Source organism: Myotis nattereri (assembly GCF_964212035.1).
Source record: "Myotis nattereri genome assembly, chromosome: 2".
Taxonomy (NCBI): Eukaryota; Metazoa; Chordata; class Mammalia; order Chiroptera; family Vespertilionidae; genus Myotis; species Myotis nattereri.
This window is the reverse complement of record NC_138076.1, coordinates 70,080,120-70,100,584: the sequence shown is the minus strand read 5'-3', so window position 1 is coordinate 70,100,584 and position 20,465 is coordinate 70,080,120. Positions and strand designations below refer to the sequence as shown.

The following is a 20,465-nucleotide window of genomic DNA, read 5'->3' as shown; positions in this document are numbered from 1 at the left end:
ATATTGATTTTAAGTCATGTTCCAAATGCAGAATAAAATTCTTAACTTCAAATAACAGAAAACTACTATACCATATTAGCAGTGAATATTCTGTATATTGATTCAGATATATAAAAATCATTTGACAGCCCATTGATCATTTTAGGCATCCTCATATTCTCTTTAAATATGAGAAATATAGCAATGTGCTTCTTGTTATTCAGAGAATCAAGATTCATAGAATGTAGACCCAGCACTGTCACTTAATATCTGTGTTAACAGGAGGATATTAATAACAGGGCAGCCTAACTTACAGGATATAGTGAACATAAAAATACATTCCATATGTAATTTTGTAAAGTGTGCTTTGAAGATCATATCATTCTATGAATATGTATAATTATATAAGAAATACAATACTGTGTGGGGGAGTTTGTAGAAGCTATAAACTAAAAATGGCATATGAAAAAAATCTCTTTTTAGTAAGAATATTTTCTCATAGTTATTAGCATTGTATAAATGTACACATCACATCATGACTGTCTCACTCTTTTTTTGTTTTCATTTAAATTCTTCTTTTCAATTCTGATAAATAATATATTAAAAATCATAATGAGTATGACCATTTCTCTCACTAAGTATAGAAGTTGATCAATTTATAAATTACTAAAATTTTTATTTTGACTCCTTTTTGTGTATGGCAAAAAACACATAACCTGAAATGTACCTTTTTATCCATCTTTAAGTATATATATATATATATAATTCTGTAATGCTATGTATATTGACATTGTTATAAAACAAATCTCCAGAACTCTTCATCTTGCAAAACTGAAACTATATAGGCTTTAAACAACAATTCCTATAATCCCCCTCACCCAGACTTGGTAACCACCATTTTACTTTTTGTTTCTATGAATTTGACTACTGTAAATACTTTAAGTGGAATCATGCAGTATTTGTCTTTTTGTAACTGGTTTATTCACTTAGCATAATGCCCTAAAGATTAAATCCATATTATAGTGTGAGACAGAATTTCCTTTCTTATAAGGCTGAATATGAATAAAATGTTCCATTTTATGTATACTAATATATCATGTTTTGCTTGTCCATTTATTCATTGATGGATATTTGGATTTCGAGTCTATTGAGAATAGTGCTGCTATGAACATGCATTTGAAAACCACTTTGAAACCCTGCTTTCAATCTTTATTCAGAAGTGAGATTGCTGTACCATATAAAAGTTCTATTTTTAATTTTTTGAGGAAACACCTTAATGTTTTCCACAGTAGTTGCACAATTTTACAATCCCACCAACAGTGCATAAGAATTCTAATTTCTCTACATCATCACCAACACTTGATTTTTGAAAAAAAAGTTATAGTGGCCATCTTAATAGGTGTGATTTGATATCTCATAATTTTGATTTGCCTTTATCTAATGATGAATGATGTTGAGTATCTTTAATTTGCTGTTAGTCATTTGTATATTTGTGTATCCTCTGGGAAATGTGTATTAACGTCCTTTGCCCATTTTGTAATGGGTTATTGGTTTATTTTCTTGTTGCAGTTTGGAAGTTCATATAGGCATACCTCCCTTTATTGCACTTCATTGTACTGTGCTTTACAAATACTACTTTTTCTTTTTCTTTTTCTTTTTCTCTTTCTCTTTCTCTTTCTCTTTCTCTTTCTCTTTCTTTTTCTTTTTCTTTTTCTTTTTCTTTTTCTTTTTCTTTTTCTTTTTCTAATACAAATTGAAGGTTTATGGCAATCCTGTATTGAACAAACTGAAAACCAGCTGGTAAAGATTTATCATTCTAGATGCCAATAAGAATACTCGTGATTGATGGGAAAAGGTCAAGCATAGCAGATGTTTGGAAGAAATTGATTCTAATGCTCATGGGTGACTTTGAGGGATTCAAGACTTCAGTGAAGGAAGCAACTGTGGTGGTGAAAATAATAAGAAACCTAAAATTAGAAGTGGAGCCTCAAGATGTAATTTCATTAATGCAATCTCATGATAAGACTTTAATGGAAGAGGAATCGCTTCTTATGGTTGAACAAAGAAAGTGGTTTCTTGAGATGAAAACTATTTCTGGTGAAGATGCTGTGAAAATTGTTGAAATGACATCAAAGGCTTTAGCATGTTACATAAACTTAGTTTATAAAGCAGTGGCAGGGTTTGAGGATTGACTCCTATTGTTAAAAAGGTTCTACTTTAGGTAAAATGCTATCAAACAGCATCGCATGCTTCAGAGAAATTGCTCTTGAAAAGTCAATCAGTGTGGCAAACTTCATTGTTGTCCTATGTTAAGAAATTGCCACAGCCACCCAAACTTTAGCGATCACCAACCACTCTGATCACTCATCCACCATCAACATTGAGTCAAGACCCCCCCCCCCCCCACACACACACACACACATCAGTTAAAACATGACTTGCTGAAGGCTCAAATGATGGTTAGCATTTTTTAGAAATAAAGTATTTTTTTTCCAAAAAAAAGGGAGATTCTTTATTCAAATCAGCAAACTCAGATTCTTCCAGCCACAGACCAGGGGACAACCCTCCTTCTCCTCCCCTGACCCCTTAGCCACAGCGAGGGGAATGAAAAATGAGAAGCCAAGAGGGCCTCTCCCAGGGCAGGCTGCTCCAGCGTGTGGTGAGCCTAGTCCAGCTGTGACAGGATGGCGGCTGCCAGGACCCCTCCCTATAAATTGAGTCTCTGCAGTCACAGCTGTGGGGAGGCACATTTGTGGAAGGAAGGCCCAAAGGCAACGTTGTTGACCCCAGCTACGGAATGGATTGAGAGGTCAGGGTGAAGAGGTATGAAGAAGAGGCCCTAAAGTTTGGTCCAGGGAAGAGGCTAGTTGATCCAGTTTTTGTGGGTTTGGAGAAGGGAATGTATTAGTAATCATAGGGGGAGAAGCCACTATTGGGCACCCCCAGAGGAGACACACCAGGCCAGGCCCCCACCCTGGCTGAGAGGAGCTTGAGGCCCCCAGGGGGCTCTTGGGAAATGTCACTGCTAAAATATATATTTTTATATATTAACAATCCAAGGAAGGCAGGAGCAGGGCTGGGAGCGGATCACAGGATCTGGCGTGGCATCCCAGAGCCGGTCATGCCTGTCTGAGACGCCCCGCGGTTGGTGCCCATCTGTAATCCAATCACGTTCTTGCCCTCTTGCAGCTGGTTGTGTGAGAAGCTCCAGGGGTTCTCCTTGGGCGTCTTAGGAAACCAGTTGGGATCCCCAGAGAAAAGGCCATCCTCCTGGGCTACTGCCAGCCCAGCCAGGTTCATCAGTGTCCGTCGCTCGCAGGCCGGGCTCTATCCTTCTCTGAGGTCCACTGTCTGGAAGAATTCGGCGGAGTTGATGCCCTAGCGCTCAGCTGCTTGCAGGAACTGAGAGATCTGCTCCATCTGCTTGAAGGCCACGGGGCAGGCATGGATCTTCTTCACTGGGGCCTGCCCCTCAGGGTACAGCCTGTTAGTGGGCTTACACAGCACCGAGCCACCCTTGAGCCGGTTCTGGGAGTTCTCCTGCCCGGGCTGGGGCCGGCCCACATCCTTGCGGCACTGGGTGGTGATCCACTGGATCGGGGTCTGCTCCAGGTCTGCATCGCACTGTTCCTCAATCTTCTGCTGCATCTCCTGGCTCAGCCATAGGCGGGTCCCCTGTTGGCCATTCTTAAGGGGGATGGTGGCTGAGGGGGCGATGGGTGGGCAGGAGAGCGTGGGGCTGCAGGGCGAATCAGAAATAAAGTGTTTTTAATTATTCTCTATTTTCTTGGTGTAATGCTATTTTTGTACACTTAATGGACTGTAGTTCACTGTAAACATAAGTTCTATCTACACTGGGAAACCTCCTCCAAATTGTGTGCCTCCCTTTAGTTGGTTATTTACTTTATTGCATTTATATTCATCTCTTCCCACAGATTTAAGAAGCTTTTAACATTGTTTCTGGCTGTTGCTCCATATTCTTGCCAATATTTGGTATTGTCACTTCTGGATTTTGATCATTCTCAGAGGTGTATAGTAGTATCTCATTGTTTTACTTTGTATTTCCCTGATAACATAGATTGTAGAGTGTCATGTCATGATTATTTGTTGTTTCTATATCTCCTTTGGTAAAACGTTTTTTAAGCTCTTTGACCTTTAAAAAATGTTTTAAACGATTTTAGAGAGAGGAAGGTAGAGGGAGAGAGAGAGGATGAGAGAGAGAAAGGGAGAGAGGAAGAGAGAGAGAGAAACATCGATGTGAAAGAAACATCCAGCATTTGCCTCCTGCTGGCCCCTTACTGGGGAGCGAGCCTCCAACCTGAACATGTGCCCTGACAGGAATGAAACCATCAACCTTTGGGTGCATAGGAAGATGCCCAACCAACTGACTCACACCATTCAATGTCTATAGGGATATTTTCACTTCCATTTTGATCATAGCAATTTGTGTCCTCTCACTTTTGCTCTTAGTAAGCCTGGCTAGAGGTTTATAAAATTTAAATGGCCTTTTCAAAGAACTAGCTTTTTGTTTCTGGGATTTTTCTCCAGTGATTTCCTGTTTTCAATTTTATTGACTTATGCTTTATTTTTAATATTTCTTTTCTTCTGATGATATCAGGTTTTATTTGCTCTTCTTTTTATAGTGGTGAATTATTTTAAATAAATTATTTTAGATCTTCCTTCTGTTCTAATATATGCATCCAATGATGTAAATTTCTCTTTAAACACTACTTTTGCTGCATGTCATCCATTATTTTTTGCCATGTTTGGAACCAACTGTCAGCTGAAGTTACAAAATGATTCACTGACATTGTATCCTAATTGTATTTAGAGTTTTACATTTGTATTTCTGTCTGGGATTTTTTTGAGGCATGTATGATTAGCCTCTAGTGCAGTAATTGGCATATCTATTTTTTCCTGTTTTAAGATGCTCTCTTTCCTTTAATAGTAAGTCACAATATGTTCCGGGTCTATTTCCAGACTTTGTATTCTATTCAGATATGTTGCTATTTATATCTGTCAAATATCTGCTAATTACTATAAGTTTATAATATATTTAAACATATTTAATGATATTTCTAACTGCATTACTCTATATTAAATAAATCTCTTGCTGTGTTTTAGTTTTTATTTTCTAGAAATTGATTATCTTTTTGAGAAAGTTTAGTTTAAAGATCCACTAAAATTGATTTTTAATATTTTGCTGAATATTTTTTCAGTAAAGTTTTATGATTTCATCTTTGTATGTTCTGTGCATATAATTTTTATTCCACATCTAGTCTTGTGTTCTAGTGAAGTGAAAAGGATTACTTTGCTGTTACTGTTGTGGCTATATTTTCCAGTTCATTATTATTGCTATATAAGAAATGTTTTGAATTTTATGAATTTATTTGCTACTTTTATTGATGCTTTTTCTTCTTTGTCTGAAATCAGTTTATTTGAAATAATTTAACTCATTTTTATATTTACACTTCTTATTTAACTTATGCTCATTAAAATGAAAGAAAAGTGGTATACTGGTATAGGGGACCATTGTTTGTTTGTATTTTATACTTTTTTTAAAAAAAATATATTTTATTGATTTTTTACAGAGAGGAAGGGAGAGAGAGATAGAGAGTTAGAAACATCGATGGGAGAGAAACATCGATCAGCCGCCTCCTGCACATCTACTGGGGATGTGCCCGCAACCCAGGTACATGACCTTGACCGGAATCAAACCTGGGACCTTTCAGTCTGCAGGCCGATGCTCTATCCACTGAGCCAAACCGGTTTCGGCTGTATTTTATACTTTTAAAAGTAATACTGCCTGATAATTTTTAAAGAAGAAATATTGGGTTTTGTTCATACATCTGTAATCAGTTTTTCATATGATCTGATCATACCTTTTTCCAGCATTTATTAAAACTTCCCTTTAGCATGTTAATAACATTAATTATTTAAGATATGAATGCTAATATAATAAATTTTAATGTATTTTCCAATATTGAACTTTCTTATATTCCTAGAATTTAAAATCATGCTTGGCATTTTATTGATTCTGTTATTTTAGTTAATTCTTTCCTTTAGATATTGATGTTTACACACATATTGAAGATTTATTTTCAATTTTTATTTGCCAGAATTCTATGCTCGGTTTTGGTATTCTGTGTGCTTCTAGAATTTCCAGAGGTAACCCCAAAACTCACTCTATCTTGTTGAAGCATAAAATATTTTATTGAATCACATAGGTAGCAAACTTTATTATAGAAAGCCACCATAAATTGGCTTAAAGATAGCCTGGACATAGATAATTCAGTATAGTTCATGTTTGCCAGAGAGTGTGAGATTAACCACAGAAATTAAATGTAGACGTGCCAACTCAATGGTGTCTCTATAGATGCCGTGGCCTGTAGCAAGTAGAAGAAGAAAGTCAGGTGCAAGAATAATAGAGAAGAAACTTGTTGAGTCCCCAATGAGTATAAGACAGTCAAACTCCCCATGGACTTTCCACATTCTGAATTTATAAAAGAAGAAAAATTGAAATAAAATTTTCATAATTTAAAATATTTTACATTTTAACTTTATTGTTGCTAGTATATGCAGTTAAATTTAATCATAATTGTTACACATTTCTTCAATACTAAGGTTATTTTTTATCATATCCTGATTGAAAATTTTATATTGATAAACTTAGAACCTGGCACAACACTCATACTTTCATAGATTCAAGTAGAATACTTAGACTACTTCCTGTGTACTAAAATGGCAATCCAAATGTAATAATGCAGTCTTTTGTGAATCATAGAGATTAAAGTCATGATCAAAATTTCAAATGGACCAGCTATGGAGATGTTTACTGCTTACCCGTTAATTTTCCTGGTTTGAATATGAAGTAGTTTAACACATTAGAAAATGACAATAGATTACAAGGAAAGTAATTGGGCAGTGATTGCAATTATAGAAGCTATTCCAGATGAAGTATTTTTTTCATGGACAATTAATAAACCCCTGGCATTGGGAAGTAGTTATATGCCTGCAAACTTTTTTTAATGCTTTTTATTATTGATTTTGGAAAGAGAAAGGGAGAGGAGAAACATTGATTTGTTTTTCCACTTATTTATGCATTCTTTTACGTCCTCTGACTGGAACGGAATCCACAACTTTGGTGTATTGGGACAATGTTCTAACCAACTTAGCTGCCCAGCCAGGGCTTCAAACCTGTTTTTAAAAAATATCATCTAGTCTGGCAAATATAGATCACCTGGAATTAAGACTTTACCATCCTGCTTTAAGGATATATGATACTTCACATTAGCGCCATAATTTGTGTTGGAAGACATTAACAACTTCATCATCTCCACAAGCCATCATCCTGGGACATGTCACTAATAACTTGATTCTTATGGACCACGAGAAATCCAGGAGATCAGGGAGTAGCCAGTTTAAGTTACATAGCAACAATGGTAAGACATGTATCAGAATGAAGAATGAATTCAGGAAATGTTAAACTCCTGCACATCATTGAATTTTGGGGGAATTTAAGTATTTGGGCAATATAGGATACTTCCTCAAAGAGAAGAATAACATGCCTCATTTTCTTGTTTTGTTTCAGTCTGGATCTGATTGACCCATAAGTTGGGAAGAAGAGTAGTGATTAATAGGAGACTATTTACAAATCTCTAGGAAGCATGGAAAAAGGAAAGCCAACAAAGGATATGGGGGCATCTCATGGTAGCAAAGAGAGGGAGCTATTATCCTTCTACATAAGAAGGAGTAAAAGAAAAAAAAATGGTTGTACAAATGCAGAGATAGTGGCTATACTTACAGAAGATGTCAGCTTGAGAGAAGTTATGTGAGCATTGTTATATAAATGTAGCATTCCTAGAGAAAGCAAAATGGACTATTTAGTGAAAGAGATACTCTAACTGAAATCTCACTGATTGGTTCAATACACCAGAGAACATTGGAAACCATTAATTTAACTCCAAAATGTTGGCCTTCTGTGGTTCAGAAAAGGATGAGGTATGGGCAGAGATGACTTAGGAGAAACAAACAGAAAATATCCAGTATTAGGAGCAGACATATTGATAGGTCTCTTTGGCGTCTTGAGGCAAAGTAGATGGCATTTAACTGCCCTGTTTTTGCCTGTTAACTCAAAACCTAGAGTTCTACTAGCTGTAGTTAGACATAGGAACTAGAATAATTTTCCAGCTGCCCCACATATGTAGTAAGCATCTCTAATATTCAATACTATGTCTTGAAAGATTTCACTGGATTTGGGTTCCAATTAAATGGATCGCCATGCTTTATGGGGTCTAAAAATTTCTGATAAAAGAATCACATCAGAAGCTCAAAGCTTCAGAAATAAGCCCATGTCACTTTCAAGAAATAAGTAAATTCCCTTAAAATACTCTTTCCTTAGAATTAAAAGGTTTTGCTGGATATTAAATAACTAGAGGTCTGGTGCACAAAAATTTGTGCACTCGGTGGGGTGGTGGGGGTGGGGGAAGGTCCCTCAGCCTGGCCTGTGCCCTCTCGCAGTCTGTGACCTCTCAGGGGATGACCACCTGCTGGCTTGGGCCTAAGCTGGCTATCAGACATGCCTCTGGCAGACTGGCAGCCCTCTGGGGATGTCCACTTGCCAGCGGGGAGCAGACCTAAACTGCAGTAGGACATCCTTAGTGCTGCTGAAGAGGCAGGAGAGGCTCTCACCACCACCGCTGTACTGGCAGCCATTAACCTGGCTTGTGGTTGAGCAGAGCTCCCCCATGTGGGAGCACATTGACCACCAGAGGGCAGCTCCTGCATTGAGTGTCTGCCCCCTGGTGGTCAGTGTGTGTCATAGTGACCAGTCATTCTCAGTCTTTCTGCTGTTAAGGTCAGTTTGCATATTACCCTTTTACTATATAGGATATAGGCCTGGTGTACAGGTGGGGGCCAGCTGGTTTGCCCTGAAGGGTGTCCCAGATCAGGGTGGGGGTCCTGCTTGGGTACCTGGCCAGCCTGGGTGAGGGGCTGATGGGTTTTTGCAGCTGGTCACACCCACTTCAGGGTGGGGGACCCCACTGGGGTGCCTGGCCAGCCTGGATGAGGGGCTGATGGCTGTTTTCAGGCTGGCCACAACCCCTTTAGGGTGGGGGTCCCCACTGGGGTGCCTGGCCAGTCAGGATGTGGGGCTGAGGGTTTTCAGGCTGGCCAAGCCCGCTGGCGACTGAAGCTCCCAGCCTCTCCTTTTTTTCTTTTTCTTTTTTTATTCTGGGATTTATTTACCTTCTATAATTGAAACTTTGTTGCCACTCCAGCTCTGAGGCCATGGCCTGCTGAAAGCAGGTATCTGGGGTTTGTTTAGCTTCTATAATTGCAACTTTGTTCTTTAGAGTGGAGCTCAGAGCCTGGCCACAGAAGGGAGCAAGCAAGCCTCCTGCTCGCTTCAGCTGTGTGGCTGCTGGTCGCCATCTTTGTTGGCGGTTAATTTGCATATCTGATTAGCCAATGGGAAGTGTAGCAGAGGTATGGTTAATTTCAATCTTTGTCTATTATTAGATAGGATTAGCAATTGGAACCTTAGGAACCATGCAACTTTAGCAGAGATTGTGAATTGAATACTGTCTGGTCAATGTCGGTATCAAGTGAGCTTATTTAGTGGTTCCCCATCATTGAAAGCAAGTACTATATATTGAAAGATCTAAGACAAAACCAAGACTGTTTGTTGTAGAGCAGACCCTCCCAGTCTACCTGTCCATGCTATCATTGAGATCTCTGTCAACCACTGTGTTTAGCCTTAAAGGCACCCCTATGTGATGATCATTAAATAATGCCATTACTTCTCAGGGTTCAAGCTGTTGGGGAAAAATAATGAGACTGACATTATTATTTTTTTCAGAATGGCATAAGTCCTTTGAAGCAATTAGGTGCCACCTATCTAATTACCTGTGTATATATGTGTGTGTATTTGCTTGTAGTGTGTATATTTATAGTTACCAAAAAATAGTAGTGTGGATGATATTTTCTAAGAATATATTTAATGACTCACTTAAAAATTTTGTTTATAATCTCCATGACTCTGTCCTTCATTTGTTTGGCAATGGTCATAATCAAGTGAGAAACATTTTTACCAAGGAATATAATTAGGAGCCTGATAGGGTGGCTGAGGCTCCTGCCTCACCATTTCTAACAACTCCTGCCATGAGAAAGTGGGAAAAGAGAGGATAGGGAGAAAAGGTAGAGTGATTGTCATGTTTTTTAAGAGTTAAATAGTGTGTAATAAAAAATGGTGGCAGGAAAGAAAATAGAACTTGGAGGAGTCTCTAGTGCAATCACATGAGCATTGATATTTTGTTAAAGACTAAATATGCAATAATTTCAAAAGCTCAGATAGAAATGATTGGAAATTACTCCTAGATAAAGAACTCTAACTGGAATATATTGGCAATAAAGGGGAATGTCATAATTATCAGTGGTAATAATTCTACAGAATTTAGAGTTCTAATATTTACCTTTATTTCTGGCTTCATATGAATAATAATTTTAAAATTATTTTTCTTTTTTCTAATATTACATAAGGTATGGGTATGGTTAAGTTTAGTCTCCAAATAATGTAAGTTTTCCAAATAATGTAAATTTTAAAAATAGGTATCTTTTGCCCTAGCCAATTTGGCTCAGTGGATTGAATGCCAGCCCATAGAATAAAGAGTCGTGGGTTTGATTCTGGTCAAGGACACATACCTCAGTTGCAGGTTCGATCCCCTGCTGGCCCTGGTAGGAGTGCATGGGAGGGGAAAAGAAGTTTTACAATTGTCCATATGGATGTTTCTCTCTCTTTGTGTCTCCCAATCACTTCCACTCTCTCAAAAAATCAATGGAAAACAAATAGGTATCTTTCAGAGATCTTGTGCTTAAAGCTGAATGCCTTCACAAGGAATGGCTTTGGATTGCTTATTTTTAGAGAAGGAAACATTTCATTTAGATGTCTGTCTGTATGTATGTGGTTTTTAATAAATGAGTCAGAATCTAACATAATATAGAGACATTTTAATTACATCTAGATCAAAGATTGTATTTGAATGTGTACTTATTAAACAAGGAGTGGATTTAATTTAATCTTTTCCCCCTTCTTATCTACTCTGTCCTTGCATCAATAGCAACGCCAGAAGAGCTACATTTTCCACATTCTATGAAGTCATATTGAGGCCATCAGTAACCATGCCTCAAGTGCTACCAATTTGTCTTGACTAAAGGATAAACTGTAATCTAGTAAGGTTTTCAGTTCTGAGCATTTGAACGTAGGGTATCACGGAATACATATACTTTGAAGCTGAGTAGTTCTGATGACAATAGCTTCCAAGGGCATTCTCAACAAGCCTTTGCAGCTGTCCTTTCTTAAGCCTTAATTATTTTGAATTTTTTCTTTAATTTGGTAAGCTGCCAAATATTTTATTATTTTTTTTGTTCTCACCCAAAGATATGTTTATTGATTTTCTTTTTTTCTTTTTTTAAGAGAGAGAGAGAAACGTAGGTATGAGAAAAACATTGATCAGTTGCTTCCTGTATAGCACCCTAACTGGGGATTGAATCTGCAATCTAGGTATGTGCCCTGACTAGGAAATCAAACCCACAATCTTGGGGGGTATGGATGACATTCCAGCCATTGGGCACAAGTAGTTTTTAAACACATTTATTATGTTTGTTTACTACAGTCAGTTCATATAATTTAGAATCAAAGACTCCAAACTAATGTTGTTGACCTTTCTTCACCACACAGGATAGCAACTGTGTTCCATTGCAAATGAAGAAAATTTACCAAAGTGGCTCATACACACAGAGTTAATTATCTTACCTAAAGTAATGCTGGACCTGGGCGCTTTGAGATTAATATGATAGTTCCACAGTTATCAGGGAACCAGACTCCTTTGATCTTTCTGCTCTGCAGTACTGGAGTCAGATCTGAATTTCTCTTCATGTATAAGATGACTGACAGAACTTCATACATGGTTTCCATATTACAAAAGAAGAAAGAATACAAGAAAGAAAAGTATAGCACCTTTCATAAAAGTCATCTGTCTAGTGTAAAGGGGAAGGCAAAAGTAGGGTTACCATTGTTCATATGGAAAATAACACAATAATTGATAAATAATAATACAATAATAAACTCTATGTTTCATGTACTCACAACTGTAAACCTACTTTTGCTCACAATGTATTTTCTAATATTTCTCATTATCCAGAACTTGGTCATGGTCATAATGCCACTCTGAGCTACAAATCAAGCTTCTGTCATTAATGATTATGTGGAAAAGGGCAATTTTTCTACTATCTTCTTCATGAATGTTTTATAATTTGTTGTGTGTGTGGTTAAAATATTTGGTGTTTTAAAATACTGCATACTGTCTTAGTTACACTTTGGTTGCCATATAAATATCATGTAGAGAATCCCAATGGAAACCATAAAAGATAGCTCCATTCTATAATTTCTTACTTGAAACAAGTTTTGTAAGAAAGGATAACCCTACATGTAATCATTGTATGAGAACTTGGAAATAATTATTGATGGCTCTGTTGATTATTTTTCAGGGGGAAAACTTTTGTTCTCATTTATATTAATAAAAAAACTATTGGAATTTATATTTTACTACTTAGACATTCAATCATTTTACTATGCCATGTTCTCTTTTTTGTGTGGAATATTAGAAAACATAGGAAGGCAAATGACTGTAAATGAAAATCACAGCATCTTATGTCTTCGAATACCCCCTTCTCACATGCTGTATTATTTGTGTTTATTTAAAAGTCTATAGTTCTAGTATGCTACATTTAAACACACAAGCGTGTACAAATCAGTTGATACAGGTTTACAATTGTGAATACACAAAAGAGTTTATTCTTGTAATATCCATTATTGTATTATTTTTCCATATGAACAATTGTAAACCTTCTTTTCCCCACCCATGTATATTATCTATGAAACCTCACCTAATATTAACTCTGTAGGTATGGGAGGGAAGATTTCACATGGTTTACTTCTGTATTCATTTACTGTTACAGGTAAAGCATGTACACAACAGTAATCAGTGGTTGGTGTAACTAATATATTACTATACAAATAGGACCATAATATAGTTGAAAAATTGAGATGACTTTCTTATATAGATTATTGTACAGCTTATTCAGTGTATGTAGTCATTGTAATTTGCCATTCCAAGGGCAGCTCTTCCATCCAAACCCTATTCTTACTCCTTAATCTATGCAGTGTGGTCTCTCTAGAAAAAAAAAAAATGGCTTTCTCTTTCTTTGGCCTTTGTTTGTTTGTTTGTTTTGTTAATTGAGACCATTCAGTCCACAGGCCTATGTCCTATCCACTGAGACAAACCAGCTAGGGCTCTTTCTTTGGCCTTTTAACCTTTTTTCTACTGTCCCTCCAATCTAAGTTTACCAGTCTGTCACTTCAATATGTTCTCATGGGTGGGTGTACCAAAGGCTGTGAGTCTTCTAATTAGCACTAACAGAAGAAAGAAACTATTATTCTTGTCTAACATGCAGTTGGATTCTTTAAAAATCAGATTTTCACATTTCATAAGGTAAGAAGTGTCTAATTCTACCCTATCTCTTTCATGGTATGTTACTCTAACATCAGTTGCATTACAAATAAACCAGATTATATAGAGCTAGATGCATTAAGTAGATGAGGACAAAAACATCAAAATGAAATTTTTTAAAAGGTTCCATTTATTCTTGAGTTTTTGTAGGTGTATATAATAGTTGTATGTATGTTTGTTAGAAAATGGTTTTAAATAAAATTATACACATATACAAATAAATATAGATTAAAAACTAATATATAATAATAAAAATGTAATATGCAAATCAACAGAATGACCGAACAGCAGAACAACTGTCTGGATGATCTTCCAGATGACCTTGCTATGACATGCACTGGTGCCAGGCCAGCCAAGGCGGGTGCGATGTGTTTGGTCGGGGGCCAGCCATTGTCCCATGTTTGCCCTGCAGAGGGAGGCCAGCGGGGTGATCAATCAATCGGAGGGCTCCGCGATTGCCCCAAAGAGGAGGCCCAGGGTACTCCGTGGCGGGTGGGCAGGGCCTCTCTCTGTAGGGCATGATCGCTGGCATGATTGCCCTGCAGTGGGTGGCCCAGGCCACTGGCCAGAGGGACAATCGATCAATCGGGGGCTCCATGATTGCCCCAAAGAGGAAGGCCCATGCTACCCTGCTGCAGTGCTGTGGCAAGTGGGCAGAGCCTCCCTCTCTGGGGGTGATCCATCCACGAGCCCTGGCTGGGTGGGTGGGGCCCACCTCTTTGGGGCAATCCATCATGGGGCAACCGGACTATGAGAGGGCGTAGTCTGGGCTGAGGGACACCCCACACACAGTGCATGAGTTTCATGCACAGGGGCTCTATTCTAATATATATATTATGTTCTGGCCATTTAATTTTCAACTGAGTTAAGCGAATATGTGGGTGATGACTACTAGACTTTATGGAAGTATTAATGAGTGCAGTTTGAATCAATTTTTTATATCAGCCTAAAAGTAGAAATTTATACCCTCGATACTATGCATGTATTTTTCTATTACAGTAATACATAAATTGCACTCATATTAGAGCTTAGGGTCCCATGGAAAATATCCTAAAATATTATTGATTTAAATATTTTAAATGAAAAATACATTTCTTTATCTATTAGCACTACAAGTTCTCAAATTGTGAAAATTAGATTTCATGGCAATCAGTTGGTCCAGAAAGTATGTACCCCTTATTTTTCAAGCAGAGCTAAAGTATAATTTTTATTCTCTATTAATCTTACACATGACATAATATTTTATAGAACGTATTTAAAAGCATCTGAGAGGTTTTATTTTCCATGAGTGAGTCAATGGTATTCTCTTTGCAACTTTAACATCAAATGAGGAGGAAGAGAAAAGCACTTCAAGAGCCTTTCTGCATTTCTACGTTGGCATTTTTCCTCATGATTGAGTTTTCATACTGATAATCAAGTTATGAACTTAATATTAATTTTAAAAAGACTATGTCTCAGACTGTAAACATGTAATTAAGTAAATAAATATTTATTTCATTTATTCAAAGTATGCCTCTGTTTCTATGGGAATTTCAGAAATTCAATAAGATCAGCTAAGACTGTCTGAAGAGGATTTTTTGCTGAGGTTTAATAAAGGTTATCTAATCCTGTAAACTTACTTTGAAAATAATATACCAGATAGTCTACTTAGTCATCCAGAAAGCATAACTCAGCTTAGTGTTGAACTGTTAGAATAATAAAGAGCTCAATATCCCAAATTTATTCACATGTGAGTTATTAACTTTAACTTCAAGATTATATTCCAAGATTACATGTATTATACTTTTGTAAAAGGTGTAATTCTTTTTATAAAAGACCCTTGTATGGTAATTCAAATAACTTTTTTTCCAATAAAATATATGCTTTATTGTATATAAATTTAAAGAATGCATTCATAAAATCACACCAGATCTTAACCAGAGTTGTTTAATTTCAGAATGAAGCATCTTGTTGAATGAGGAGGATAATCCAAGCCAGCTCCCAAAAACTTATAATAGCCTCCTTTTGTTTTAGTCCTAATTTTGAGTCATTTTGTAAGTATTAAAATTCCCCTTCTTCCTTTGGTGTTGAATTGATTTAATATAAATCAGACACTTTATTGAGAAATAATGGGCATGGTTTTTTTGTGCAAGTGCATTAGTTTCCATGGAGACATATAGCAAATATTCTTTCTGCTACTTATTTTAATGGAATGTTATAAATTCTTTTTAAAGTCACTTTGTGTGACTTAGTTATTACATAACTGATAGAAATATACTACTGGACTCCATAATAGACTACTATAGCCTACAAGTACAGAAAATAATGAAACCCTTTCCTACAAACAGTCCTCAAACTTAGAAACATTGCTTTAGTTTTATATTTTTCCTTTTCCTTGAAATTTAGTAAGGAAAATTATTTTTAACAAGGAAATTCAACTCTGTTTGGTGGCTAACTCTTTAAGACTGGCTATGAACAGATTCAGTAGAGTGAGAAATCACATCATGACTCTTGAACTTTCATAAGATAAATAAAATAGTTTGTTATGATCCCTTGAAAACTTTATCTGAGACTCAATACTAGTTGAAATGGAAATATCACGACTCAAAATTCTATAATGCTGTAAAGAAGAATTGGGTCATAGAGGCCAGGGTTAGTGAGGGCATGATTGCAAGGCTGAACAGGAGCCTGGTTTAACTGATGAAATTTAGCTAAGCTGTTAGGTCAAAGTTATGCTGACAGAGAGCTGTGCCTAAGAACCACACAGGAATTCAGCATTATACTGTGGATTTGCCTGAAGAACTTAGTTAGACCGACGAATTGAAAATATTATATCCAAGTGCATATAAATATTACACCAACATTTTATATGTGATATTGAATAGTAACATGAGTAGGTTTGGTAAAATATATGATCTCTAAAATTTCTTATTTATATGGGGAAGTTCTGAAAGATTAAGGAAAGAAACTGTGATCCAGATGAATAAAATGTCATGTACATTTAAGTGTACAAACATAAATGTAGTTGACATTTCCTCCCCTTTGGAAAATACTCTTGTGACTCTGTGTAGTCAGTCCCTCCATCTTTAGTTTAGGCCAGTGGTCGGCAAACTGCGGCCCGTGAGCCACATGCGGCTCTTTGGCCCCTTGAATGTGGCTCTTCCACAAATTACCTACTTCTGCGCATGGGCCACGAAGTTTCAGTCGCACTGTATGTGCATGCCCGTATGTGACATTTTGTGGAAGAGCCACACGCAAGGGACCAAGGAGCCGCATGTAGCTCACGAGCCGTAGTTTGCTGACCATGGGAAACATCATCATGTTTCTGTTATTCTTAACTTTTATTGTTCTATTTTTATGTATTTTGAGTTGTTTTCTTTTTAGTATGTTTTTATTGAATTTATAAAGAGGAAAGGACAGGAAGAGAGAGATAGAAATATCACTTATGAGAGAGAATCATTGGCCTACTTCCTTCTGCATGCCCCACACTATGGATTAAACCCACAATCCTGGCATGTGCTCTGACTGGGAATTGAACTGTGACCTCCTGGTTCATAGGTTGATGTTCAATTACTGAACCACACTGGCCAGGCTTAAGTTAAGTTTTGTAGACAGTATGAGGTAATGGTTGAGAACTATTTTTAAATTTCATGTAGTTTTATTTTTGAAAAGACTATGTTTTCCCCACTAATTTAGCATTACTCTCAAAATTCAATAGTTATAAAATAAAACAAATTCAGGGACACAGACAACAGAAGGGTGGTACCAAGAGGAGGCGATTTGGGAGTGGATGGACAGGAAGGATACAGAGGGTCAAATATATGGTGATGGAAAGAGAATATTTTTGGGGTGATGAGCACACAAAGCTATATATGAATGATGTATTAATAAAAAATTACTAGAGGCCCAGTGCACGAAATTTAGATTTTTCTTTTACTTTGAAATTTAGTAGAAAAATTTATTTTTAACAAGGAAATCAACTCTGTTTGGTGGCTAACTCTGGTAGGGTCCCTAGGCCTGGCCGGCAATGAGGGCCAATTGGGGTCTTCCTTCCCCTGGCTGCTGGCTGCCAGCTGGGGCCTTCCTTCATTCCATGCCACCCCCTGGTGGTCAGCGCACATCATAGCGAGTGGTCAAACTCGAGAGGGGACAATTTGCATATTAGCCTTTTATTATAAAGGATACCCCTGAAACTTATGTAATGTTATTAACCAATGTCACCCCAACAAATTTAATTAAAAATTAGCTGTCATGGGTGTGTGTGTGTGTGTGTGTGTGTGTGTCTGTGTGTATGTGTGTGTCTATCATTGGACTTTGTTTTCATTGACCTATATTCCTATCTTCATGCTAATTCAATACCATTTTGGTTACTATAGCTTTTTATTCAAATTTGGAATGAAATAAGTTATCTTCCAGCCTTACTCTATATTTTCAAAGATCAAATAAGTTTTGAAAGAGTGAACTATATGAAATTATATCTGTTTCTTATTTGATAGCTGCATAGAACTTCTGGTATATCTATATAGAGTGTAAGGGAGGGAGAGAGAGAGAAACACTGATGTGAGAAAGACACTTTGATTAGTTGCCCCCTGCACCCACCTGAAGTGTTGGGGGGGGTCAAACTTGCAACTCAGGTACATGCCCTTGACCAGGAATCAAACTGGAAATACTTTGGTGCTTGGGCTAATGCTCTAACCACTTGGCACACCGACCAGGGCAGAACTTCTAGTATATTAATGTGGTTTATAAATCTTTAAGAGGAGATAGTCAATAAAATATTTTCAAAAAATATTCTTCTATGAAGATTATATTTCCCTCTTCACATTAACAGAGCTTATTATTTTCTACATTTCTCAAGGTCTGCATTTGAGGTGAAGGAGCATACAAACAATGCATTTGAATCCAGCAATTGGTCTAATATCTCTATAAGATTAAGGACACATTGACTCAAAATAAGTATAGTCCAATGCAAATTGTTGGGGTAACATCACTTTATATATAACATATGTAAATCCAATTACTTTCAGACTAAAAGGAAAACAAGTTAGAGGAAACAAAATAAAAATTTAAATATTGCAATAGATTCCCTCCTAATGAGCCTCCAAAGTAAACATGAACTGAGAAGCATCTGTTCCTAGAGGAAGAAATAATTGTCTTGAACTTACTGTGATACAATATGTTTAATAGTATACTTTATATGGATGACTAAAGGGATTTTTACAGATAATTGTAACTGTGTGAGTGTGCTTTCCATACACTGACTTTAAAAATATTCTTTATTTTTGAAAGTACTACATATGTTCCCCCTTTTTTACTTCTCCATTGACATCTTATAGTCCACCTCCACCCCTCACCCTCCACCTAAGGCCTTCATCACACTATTGTCTGTGTCCAAGGGTTATGCATATATGTATACAAGTTCTTTGCTTGATATCTTCTTACTTACCCCCCACACACCCACCTCTCCAGTCCCTCTAATATTCAACAGTCTATTTCATGTTCTATGTGTCTGGATCTCTTTTGTTCATTAGTTTATTTCGTTCATTAAATTCCACATATGAGTGAGATCATGTGACACTTGTCTTTCTCTGGCTGGCTTATTTTGCTTAGCATAATAATCTCCAGGTCCCTCTATGCTGTCTCAAAGGATAAGAGATCTTTCTTTTTTACTCCTGTATAATATTCCATGCTGTAAATGTACCACAGCTTTTTAATTCACTCACCTACTGATGAGCACTTGGGCTGTTTCTAGACTTTAGCTATTGTAAATTGTGTTATCAAGTGTCTAGGCAATAGGAATATTTCAAGTCTATTATAATCTTACTAGAGGCCCAGTGCACAAAATTTTTGCATTGGGGTGGGGTTCCCCTCAGCCCAGCCTACACCCTCGCCAATCCAGGACCCTCTGGGGGATGTCCGACTGCCCACGACAGCAGTCGGACATCCCTCTCATAATCCAGGACCGCTGGCTCATAACTGCTCACCTGCCTGCCTTCCTGGTATCCCCCAACTGGCCCCTGCCAACTTGGTCACCAAACCCCCCCCCACTGGCCTAGTTGCCCCTTACCGCCACCTCTGCCATCCTGGTTACCCCTCACTGCCCCCCGTGCTGGCCTAGTTGCCCCACACAACTTGCTGTTCGGTTGTTTGGTCATCCCTCACTAACCCCCTGCCAGCCTTGTCGCCCCACTCAGCCTGTTTGGTTGTCTGTTTGGTTGTTTTGGATGTGATGGCCCTGGCTCTTTATATATATAGATGGAACCACCATGTTATATGAGGTCTGTTTTTGACCAAAATGGTGTTATGTGGCATATAACTAAAGAGAGATTTTGGATTTGAGGGAAATTCCAAAGGTGATCTTCCTCCTTAAAGGTGATCTTCCTCCTTAACTTATCCTATGCCCAGCCTTTGGTGTAATGACCTATGTTCTCACTGAAAAGTATTGGGAGCAAATTGGTGGACAGATATCGACTTACACTGTGGACAGGCCTTCTTGACACTCTTAATCTGTTACATCAGCCTACATGTGGTGCTTAGTTAATAGTTGGTATCATCTTAGTTTAATTTATGTCTGATTTTTTGTTTGTCCACCACTTCACCAGTGATTGGGACAACTGTTTGTCTTTTCTCTCCTAAGAGGGTCACATCCTGTTTTAAAATTTGGTTCATTTGTTTCTTTGTATTTTTCGCTCGCTGGTTTTTCTTTTTTTTAAATCTAGGATTTTGTAATTTTTCCAATTTGTTTTAATTCTTAAGTTTGGAGTTAAAGTCTCTTCAAACTTCCATATTTTGATCAATTAGCATACTTTGACTTTCTTACCTCCTGTGGGGGCCCTGACCAGAGTACACCAGATGTTAAAGGCCCATGTGCCATACATATGTGAAAGGCAGTTTACTGTATGCACTGCACAAGGTGCACCTTTATCTTATGTAACA

General features: G+C 37.3%; 1 pseudogene across 1 annotated transcript; it reads right to left on the bottom strand.

The window, feature by feature from the left end:
• Window positions 1-3,066: 3,066 nt before the first annotated feature.
• Window positions 3,067-3,683, bottom strand: LOC308513262 (transgelin-2-like; annotated as a pseudogene). The gene has a single exon. The product of its transcript is annotated as a transgelin-2-like (transcript).
• Window positions 3,684-20,465: the final 16,782 nt, after the last annotated feature.